This window comes from Durio zibethinus, unplaced genomic scaffold (assembly GCF_047325235.1).
Source record: "Durio zibethinus cultivar Kanyao isolate XHJ-2024 unplaced genomic scaffold, ASM4732523v1 HiC_scaffold_292, whole genome shotgun sequence".
Classification (NCBI taxonomy): domain Eukaryota; kingdom Viridiplantae; phylum Streptophyta; class Magnoliopsida; order Malvales; family Malvaceae; genus Durio; species Durio zibethinus.
This window is the reverse complement of record NW_028322915.1, coordinates 74,564-85,000: the sequence shown is the minus strand read 5'-3', so window position 1 is coordinate 85,000 and position 10,437 is coordinate 74,564. Positions and strand designations below refer to the sequence as shown.

The 10,437-nt window shown below is 29.0% G+C and overlaps 3 non-coding genes across 3 annotated transcripts; 2 read left to right on the top strand and 1 right to left on the bottom strand.

Moving 5' to 3' along the window:
• The first annotated feature begins 2,380 nt into the window (after window positions 1-2,380).
• TRNAS-GGA (transfer RNA serine (anticodon GGA)) lies at window positions 2,381-2,467 on the top strand. Its single transcript has one exon. It is a non-coding gene; the product is annotated as a tRNA-Ser (tRNA).
• A 1,378-nt stretch (window positions 2,468-3,845) lies between these two features.
• On the bottom strand, window positions 3,846-3,918 carry TRNAT-UGU (transfer RNA threonine (anticodon UGU)). Its single transcript has one exon. It is a non-coding gene; the product is annotated as a tRNA-Thr (tRNA).
• A 2,843-nt stretch (window positions 3,919-6,761) lies between these two features.
• Window positions 6,762-6,834, top strand: TRNAF-GAA (transfer RNA phenylalanine (anticodon GAA)). Its single transcript has one exon. It is a non-coding gene; the product is annotated as a tRNA-Phe (tRNA).
• The last annotated feature ends 3,603 nt before the right edge of the window (window positions 6,835-10,437 follow it).

The window sequence follows — 10,437 nt, the reverse complement described above, 5'->3', positions numbered from 1 at the left end:
GGTGCTTCCTCTATCAATTAGATCCTTTATCCATAGAATAAAGTATCTAGGCATATATATTTCTTCATATTTTGACTTCTATGAAGTTTCTTTTTTTTTTTTCTTTTTTTGTTACAGCTGATAAAAATCGTTTTTTGGACGATGCAATATGTAGAAAGCCTATTTTATTTACTAGCGTATTTATTTACTAGCGTATTTGCTCTTTCTTTCCTTTTTTTTTTTATTTCTATAGTGGAGATAGTCGCACGTAATGACAGATCACAGCCATATTATTAAAAGCTTGTGGTAAGAACGGGTTTCGTTCTAGTGCTCGAAAATAATATTCTAAAGCTTTTGTATGTTCTCCGTTACTTGTGTGGATAAGGCCTATGTTATAGAGTATATAACTTCGATCATAGGGATCAATTTCTAGTCGCATAGCTTCATAATAATTCTGTAAGGCTTCCGCATAATTTCCTTCGGATTGAGCCGACATCCGTTACGGTCGTCATTCGATTCAACGAATTCTCCGTTCCAAAACCGTACGTGAGATTTTCACCTCATACGGCTCCTCCTTTATGTGCATAATGAGAATAATCCATGGAATTAAAAAAAAGGTCGAAATATTGTCATTATGAACTGAGCGGGGCTAATGTTTTTACAAGAAATCTCTAGCCAACCCTCTTGCAAAAGATCTTTTCTTACCATCAAGCGTGTTCGTACTAGATAAATAAAGTAAACTCCAACAATTTCTTTGTTCTCAACGCTCCTTAATTTCCAGGAATTAGTCACTTCAACAATCTTCGATGGTTATATGGGTATCCAAAGTACGAACAAGATGGATGTTTGTTGTCCCAACCATTTCTCTTAGTTCCGATCCCGATAAGGAAAGGGAATCCTTTATAACAATAACAAAGTTTTCGTGTTGTTGATTCCTAGATGTAGTGCTTCTTCCTCTATGCCGCCTATTGGTACTAGTGTAGTAGGGTTGACCCACAATACAGACCCATAGGTGTAACCTTTCGCTCAATACTCGAATCAACAATTGAAGCATCTGAGGTTGCATTAATCGGGGATACACGACAGAAGGAATTGCTTTATTTATAAACTTCACCTTCAACAAGCGTAGATTTCTTTTTTTTTTTCAATAGTCTTTTTTTTTTTTTTTCTATTCCGAATCATGTGTCTTTTTCCTAAGACTAAGAGCGGTAAAATAAAAATAAAAAAAAAAATATATATAAAATAATTAAAATATATAAAATAATTATAATTATATAATAATAATCAAATCGCACCATCTCTGTAATAAGTAAATGCCTCTTTTTCTCCTGAAGTTGTCGGAATTATTCGTAATAAGATATTGGCTACGATTGAAAAGGTCTTATCAATAAAATTTCCATTTATCCGCGATCTAGGCATAGGTAGCAATCCATTCTATAACTCTTTTCATTACCCCTTCGTGAGAAAAAAAAAAGGATCTCACAAACAAAGGAAGCGTACAGTACGAAATAACATAAAAGCAGACCCATTCCATAAAAAAAAAAAAAAAAAAGATATAGCCCTCTACTTTACTTCAATTTTTTTGGCAGGAATCAAGAAAAAAAAAAAAAAAGAAATATTTGAATCCTATTTTATTTCATCCAAATTTATTAGTATAAGAATTTATTAGTATAAGAATAAAATATAAAAAGAAAAAAGAATTATTACGATTTCATCGAAGTTGAAGAATCAAAAAATTTATCCTACGGATTAGGATAGATTAGCAAAATTAGAGAAGTTTTGATTAAATTATGATAAAAAGAGGAAAAATAATCGAATAATCGTTCTATGATGAAAATAAAATAACTGCCCTTTTTTGTGTTTTGTGCATAGCAGGTATACAACATATAATCAAATATAAAAATCCCTTAGAGGATTTATGAATTTGTAATAGATTTACAGAGTAAGAGGTTGTTGTTGAGAGATCTAAAACTGGAAAAGAATTTTAGAATTCTTATAGAAATGGGGAATTAGAGTCTAAAGAGAATTATGAACTAAAAATATCCATTAAGCATAGTCTAAAAAAAAAAAACCAATCGATTGATTTGATTCGTTTCAATTCATTGATTTAATCCAGTCCGGTAGAAATATCAGAAAAAAGATGGGAGTGCCTTTTTCGCAAACATGAATAGATATATATGGTATATGTTTATCGTATTATATTATTTATTTTTAACAGCCCCCTCACAAAAAAATTTCTTCGAGTCGGGAGGCTAAAGAAAAAGTGCTGAAAAAAGTGATGAAAAGTTTTCTATTTTTATAGCTAGTTTTCTAGTTAGAATTGATATTGTTCGTACCTCTCGAACAATCTAATATGAATAACTCGCTATTCGCTCGGGTTATCGGCCATAATAATTATGTAGGAGAGATGGCCGAGTGGTTCAAGGCGTAGCATTGGAACTGCTATGTAGACTTTTGTTTACCGAGGGTTCGAATCCCTCTCTTTCCGCACCTTCACCTAATTCGCCAATGTAACTGACTACAATGTATCAAATCAAATAAGAACAGATACTAAAGAGTTAGACCCTTCTTTGATATAGATTCTCTATTCCCAATTTCTTTTTAATACGGAATACGTAAAATAGCGTACAGGGGATGAAAATCTACCTACGGATCTATCATACATGAATAGGAGAAAAATAAAATTTCCGAATCAAATCCCTTACCCTGTCTTCCTTTACTTAACCTTAACTCAGGTGAAAAGGGAGCAGAACCCTTGTTTTGTTATTTTAGTTAGGTTTAAGTCTGACGAGAATAATATTCTACGACAAGCAATTCATTTATTTTCAAACCGACCCATTTCCTATCTATTATTTGATTGACTAATCCTTTATATTGTAATGTGTGAAGGGTCAAATGCTTTGGTAATTCCTCATGGGTGGATGAATCAAGATAATTTTGAATCAGAGTTCTAGATTTTTGTTCATCCCTCGCTGAAATAATATCTCGGGGTTTGCAGCGATAACTTGGTATATCTACTGTACGACCATTAACTAAAATATGTCTATGGTTAACTAATTGGCGGGCTTGAGGAATAGTTGAAGCCATACCTAATCGAAAAAGGATGTTATCCAAACGCATTTCAAGTAATTGTAGTAAAACCTGACCTGTTGACCCTTTTGCTTTTCTGGCAATACGAACGTATTTAAGTAATTGTCGTTCTGTAAGGCCATAATGAAAACGCAATTTTTGTTTTTCTTCTAAACGAATACGATATTGAGATTTTTTACCGGAGCGCGATCGGTTTCTAAGATCGCTTCCGGCTCTAGGACTTTTACTAGTTAGTCCCGGTAAAGCCCCCAGACGGCGTATTTTTTTGAAACGAGGCCCTCGGTAACGCGACATAAAGACTCCTTATTAATTTGAATTTTATTGAAATTTCATAAACCTAAATTAAAACTGAACTAAATGAAGCGAAATCGACTGAAGGATTGTACTACAAATATTAATGAGATGAATTGGATCAATATCCATACTTTTTTGTATTGTATATAATGTATATTGTATATAATGTATACAAAAAATAGAAATTAAAATAAAATATATATAATATATAAATATATTAAATATAAAATATATATTAAATATAAAATATAAAAATTAAAATCTAAAAATTAAACCAAAAAAAGTTTCCTTTTTTTTTTTCTTGATTTATTCTGCAAAGATCTAACTCCTCCAATTTTATTCCTAATTGAAAGTTTCTACGACATAATAAACGGATCGTTGACCTTTGGAAAGAAAAGGGGAAAAAGCTTTTTCAATGTTCTTTGATTTCAAAAAAACATTATCAATCATGTAAAAAAGTAAAAAAGCAAACAAATAGAGAAAGCCGGCTATCGGAATCGAACCGATGACCATCGCATTACAAATGCGATGCTCTAACCTCTGAGCTAAGCGGGCTCAAATAATAGAAATTTTGTATCCATAGGAATTCAGCAAACTATTACGATCTTATCTATTAACTATCTATTAGTTATTCATAATTACTATGAATTATTAATATGAATTATAGACTAGAATTTAGAAAAACTAGAATTTTAAATTTTAAATGCCATATTTATGCCATACATAATTTATGCCATATTTAATATAATCATATTTAATATAATGATATATAATAATATATAATAATATATAATAATGGTAGATTCAATCTAATATTCAATCTAATATTGATAGAATATAATAATTAAGAATAGAATAATATAATTCTATTTGATTATATTTTAATCATTCTATTTGATTATATTTTAATCATATTAAAAATGATATTTTAATTTAATCATATTTTAATTTAATCATATTAATATTTAATAACATTATATTTAATAATATTAAATTATAATAATATTATTATAATTTAATTCTAATTTTATTATAATTATAAAAATTATAAAAATAAATTATAAATATATTTATAATTTTTATAATTATTTATTATTTATCTCTATATTATATATTTTTATTTTATATTTATTTTATTATATGTTATCTTTATTCTATTAGTCTATTCTATTTAGTATTCTATTCTATTTAGTATTATATTCTATTTAGTATTATATATATAATTTAGTATTATATATATATTAGTATAATATTAGTATACTAAGTATAATATTACTATATTTTTTATTTTATATTTTTAGTATTTTTTAGTATATTTTTAGTATATTTTACATTTAAATTATATATAATTTTTTTTTTTTATATAGATATAGATATAGATTTAATTTAATAGATAGATTTAATTTTAATATAGATAGATAGATTTAATATAGATTTAATTTATTTATATTTAATATTTATTTATATTTAATATAGATTTAATATATATTTAATTTATTTATATTTAGTTTAGAATTATAAATAGAGTCTAATAATTAGATAATTATAGTGAAAATATTTTTATGCATTTATATATAATTTATATTTATATATAATTTATATATATATTATCATTATATAAATGATACGTTATAAGTCTAAATAATTAGAATGAAACTTTGTTTTTTAGACTAACTAATTCGAATTATCTTCGAAGTCGAAATAGAAATGAATGGAATAATTAGTTCTAGCTATTATGCTATTATACTAGAAAATAAATAATTAATAATGAATAAATTTTAAAATGAATAAATTTTAATAATGAATAAATTCAATTTTCATTTTTATTTTTATTTTTTTAGTTATCTTATTATGGTTATATAGGATAGTCTAATAAAAGAATAAGAATAAAAATAAAATTAAAGAAAAAAGAAAAGATGCAACCCATAGAAATGAAATCCAGATCATAATGAGAGATGAGAGACTCCTTTCTTTTGTTTTCATTCATAAAGGCGGAAGCTAAGACGAAAAAAAAAAAAAAAATCGACCGTTCGAGTAAATTGCCTGAGAAAACTGAGAGTAAGGGGGGCATATATATGTTATGGAATATCCATCTATATTGAATTGCGAATACAGAAATGATAAAATATTTTCTGATTGGACCAAATAAATACGGGTCTCCGATAGAGACGAAAGAAGATAAACAAACAAGAAATAAAATAGGTAAAGACCCTTCGATATAAGAATCAGTATCTATATCTACTAAATTCAATACTAAATTCAACGGTTTTCGCATAAAAAGAAAGAAAATAAATAAATGAAAGAAAGGGGAAAGGAAGGGAAGGAGAAAGGGGGAAGGAAGTGCATCCTAATGAGATCCTAATCTCAAGACACAAAGGGGATATGGCGAAATTGGTAGACGCTACGGACTTAATTGGATTGGATTGAGCCTTGGTATGGAAACCTACTAAGTGATAACTTTCAAATTCAGAGAAACCCCGGAATGAAAAATGGGCAATCCTGAGCCAAATCCTATTATTTTACGAAAATAAACAAAGGTTCAACAAGCGAGAATAATAAAAAAGGGATAGGTGCAGAGACTCAATGGAAGCTATTCTAACAAATGGGGTTGACTGTTGGTAAAGGAATCCTTATATCGAAACTCCAGAAAGGATGCAAGATATACCTATATAAAATATAAAATAAATAGGTATACTAATGAAAAACCAAAAAAGACGACTCGAACCCGTATTTTTTTTATTTATATGCAAAATCAATTTATATGAAAAATAAAAAGAATTGTTGTGAATCGATTCCAAGTTGAAGAAAGAATCGAATAGAATATTCATTAATCAAATCATTCACTCCATAGTCTGATAAATCTTTTGAAAAACTGATTAATCGGACGAGAATAAAGATAGAGTCCCGTTCTACATGTCAATATCAATACCGACAACAATGAAATTTATAGTAAGAGGAAAATCCGTCGACTTTAAAAATCGTGAGGGTTCAAGTCCCTCTATCCCCAACCCCAAAAAGCCCGTTTGCTATCTATTTATTTTATCCTACCCTTTTTGTTAGTGGTTCAAAGTTCCTTATGTTTCTCATTCATCCTATTCTTTTCCATTTTACAAGCGTATCCTAGCAGAATTTTGTTCTCTTATCACAAGTCTTGTGATATGATATATTGTGATATATATATGATATACGTACAAATCAACACCCTTGAGCAAGGAATACCTATTTGAATGATTCATAATCCATATCATTACTCATACTGAAATTTACAAAGTCTTCCTTTTAAAGATCCAAGAAATTCCCCTTTTAATTTAATACTTTTTCGTTTTTTTTTTTGTTTTCATTTTTAAGTGACATAGACCCAAGTCATCTAGTATTATGAGGATAATGCGTCGGTAATGGTCGGGATAGCTCAGTTGGTAGAGCAGAGGACTGAAAATCCTCGTGTCACCAGTTCAAATCTGGTTCTCGGCGTATGATTAATTTGTATGAGTATCTACTCTACAAATTAATTGATATAGATCGACATAATACATACTTATCTAGCTAGCTATCTGGAAGTAAACCCTCTCTTTATTTATTTTTTTTTTTTTTTTTGTTTCTATTTTTTAGATGAGCAAAGAGTCTATTATAATTATAATGTAGTAAAAAAAATAAATAATGTAGTAAAAGAAAAAAATTTCATTATCTTTCCTCTTCTTTTTTATTTGTTCACGCTGTGGCTCCTCACATTCAAAAAGAATGTTAATACTTCATACATATTTAATTAAAAAAAAAGATTAAAATAGTTGGTTGAAAGGCCCAACCAAAAGTCTGGTCTAGAGGAGTTCAAGGATAGAAATAACCAAGACTCATCTCAGCTACAGTACAAATAGAATCCGATTCCCTTTCATTTATTTATTTGTATTCTCTTTCATATTCCATTTCTTCATTCCTTTCTATGTGACTCTCTAGAGTTCATCTAAGTGATGTGCGCGATACAAAGTTCACGGTATAGAACCCTTGTTGTTCATCCTATTGTCTCGGCTCGTCCGAAATAAAATAAAAAGGTATCTTCAAAAATCGAGAATTTCAATGATGTATTGTCTTTTATTTCTTTTTATTTATTAGCCTATCCATAAGAATACGAATGAAACCTCAATTCCTCCGTTTGAGCTAGAAGAGAATGTACAAATATTCCTTGAATATTTGAAGTTGTAATTAGTTTCTTATCATTCAATGAGCGTCTTGTATTTCATAAAAATTGGGGGCAATGTAATCCTTACGTAAAGGCCACCCTATCCAACTTTCGGGCATTAAGATACGTTTCAGTCGTGGATGATTCTCATAAGAGATTCCCAACATGTCATAAGATTCTCGTTCTTGAAAATCCGCACTTTTCCAAACCCAGAAAACAGACGGAATTCTAGGGTTACTCCTTGGAGCAAATACTTTTATACATACTTCTTCCGGTTGATCTACACCATACTCTATTCTCGTAAGATGATACACACTGGCTAACAGTCCGCCTGGTGCTACATCATAAGCACATTGGGAACGTAGATAATTGTAACCATATACATATAAAATAACAGCAATGGAATGCCAATCCTCGGGCTTTATTTGTAAAGTCTCTATTCCTTGGTAATCGAAGCCCAAAGATCTATGAACTAGCCCGTGTTTGACTAGCCAAACAGACAAACGGCCCTGCATCTTTTTTATCTCTCCCGCACTTTTCTTTTTTATTTGTAATTTGTATAAGATAAGTATTTCACATTTACGATGAAATCGAATTTATGAAGATTAATTCGTTGTTTGTTATTCTGTTTCTGAATCCTACCTAATTCACTAATTCGTGGGAAGATATTGAACTTTTGTAGTTGAAAAATGTTTCAGGAGGAATCTCTGAAGTAGATGGTGGTTGATAGAGTAATCCTTGATTATAATTTCCAGTATGAGTACTGCGTACAAGACAAAACTTGTGATTGGTAGTAAAACACCGATCCCCCTGTTGAGATCTAATTCGATCTTCATAGATTTCGCGAGATATTTTCTTACGAAGTTTTGTTATAGCATCTATAACTGCCTCGGGTTTAGGGGGACAGCCCGGCAAATAGACATCCACAGGAATTAGCTTATCGACTCCCCGAACAGTACTATAAGAATCAGTACTGAACATCCCTCCTGTAATTGTACACGCGCCCATAGCAATAACATATTTAGGTTCGGGCATTTGTTCATATAATCTCACTAAAGAGGGAGCCATTTTCATTGTTACTGTTCCAGCTGTTAAAATTAGGTCCGCTTGTCTAGGACTCGATCTTGGGACCAGCCCATAACGATCAAAGTCGAATCGTGAGCCTATTAATGAAGCAAATTCAATGAAGCAACAACTGGTACCATAAAGAAGCGGCCATAAACTGGAGAGTCTTGACCAATTTGAAAGATCATTTAATGTAGTTGAAATAACTGAGTTTTGGGTTGTTCGATCAAGTAAGGGAAATTCAATGGAATTCATACTCAATGTTATTATTATTTTTACTTTTTTCTTTCTTTTTATTATCTGAATATTCAGGAACTAAGACCATTCCAATGCTCCTTTTCGCCATGCATAAACTGAACCAACAATTAGGATAAGCACGAAAATTAAAGCTTCTATGAATACGGGTACCCCCAATACATCGAAACTCATTGCCCATGGATAAAGAAAAACCGTTTCAACATCAAAAACAACAAAAACTAGAGCAAACATATAATAACGGATTCGAAATTGTAACCAAGCATCGCCCATTGGTTCTATACCCGATTCATAACTAGAAAGTTTTTCTGGACCCTTTCTAATCGGGGCTAAAACTCCAGAAATTAGAAATGCCAAAATAGGAATAGCACTTGATATTATTAGAAATGCCCAGAAAATATCATATTCGTAAAGCAGAAACATAGACGAACTCCTATGAATGTGAAAAATAGACCGGATTAGTCGATTCGACCTGGAATTCATTGTCAAGTCATCCACAACTGTTTGTTTAGTCAAACCAACAATTCAGTTTGATCGAATCGTCTAGTTTCGTTTGTTTGCTGTTGCGTTTTAAGATTTATTGATTGGAATTAATCCTATTTACATTTCACTTATTTCGATTTAATTTCGATATAGTACTAATTTGTATTCGATATAGTACTAATTTGTATAGTAATAGTATAAATAGATATTTATACTATTACATTTATACTATTACATAGATATTTATACTATTACTATATAGTATAGTAGAATACTATACAAATCCAAAACAAGTAAAACTTTTTTGTTTTCACTTCATTTCGTATTTTTCTAAATAAAAGGAATTCTAATATATAACTAATATCTAATATGTATTAGAAATAAAAAAAAAAAAAAAAAACCTTTTCTCTTTTCTATTATCTTATTATCTATTATATATATAGAATATATATAGAATATAGAATAAATTTATATATATATTATATAGTATATTATATAGTTATATATAGAATATAGAATAAATTTATATATAGTTATATATAGAATACATTTTTTATTTTCTATCTATATTTTATAGATATTATATCTTTTTATAGATATTATCTATATATATATTATCTATATATATATATTTAATATATATTATATATATTTATGAGATTCTGTTGAAATGCGCTTTTGTTTTCAGTTTCTGAGCGATCTCCCTGTGAGCGAGCTTATGGGAATGATTTTAACCAAGCAACTGGAAGCGACCAGTTCCAATCAACAAAGAATACAATAATTAGGAAAAAAACTATACAACTTTTTTTATTTGTATTTGGATATTCTTTATTGTTTTAGTTTGCTTTAGTTTTAAGAATATTATTTTCATTTCATTTTTATTAATTTAATAAATATTTTTTTATTAATTTAATAAATATTTTAAATTAATAAAATATAAAAATTAATAAAATATAAAAATTAATAAAATATAAAAATTAATAAAATATAAAATAAAAATATAAAATATAGGGCTATACGGACTCGAACCGTAGACCTTCTCGGTAAAACAGATCGAACTGATTATTATCAAAATGATTCGACCTATTTCAAAGACC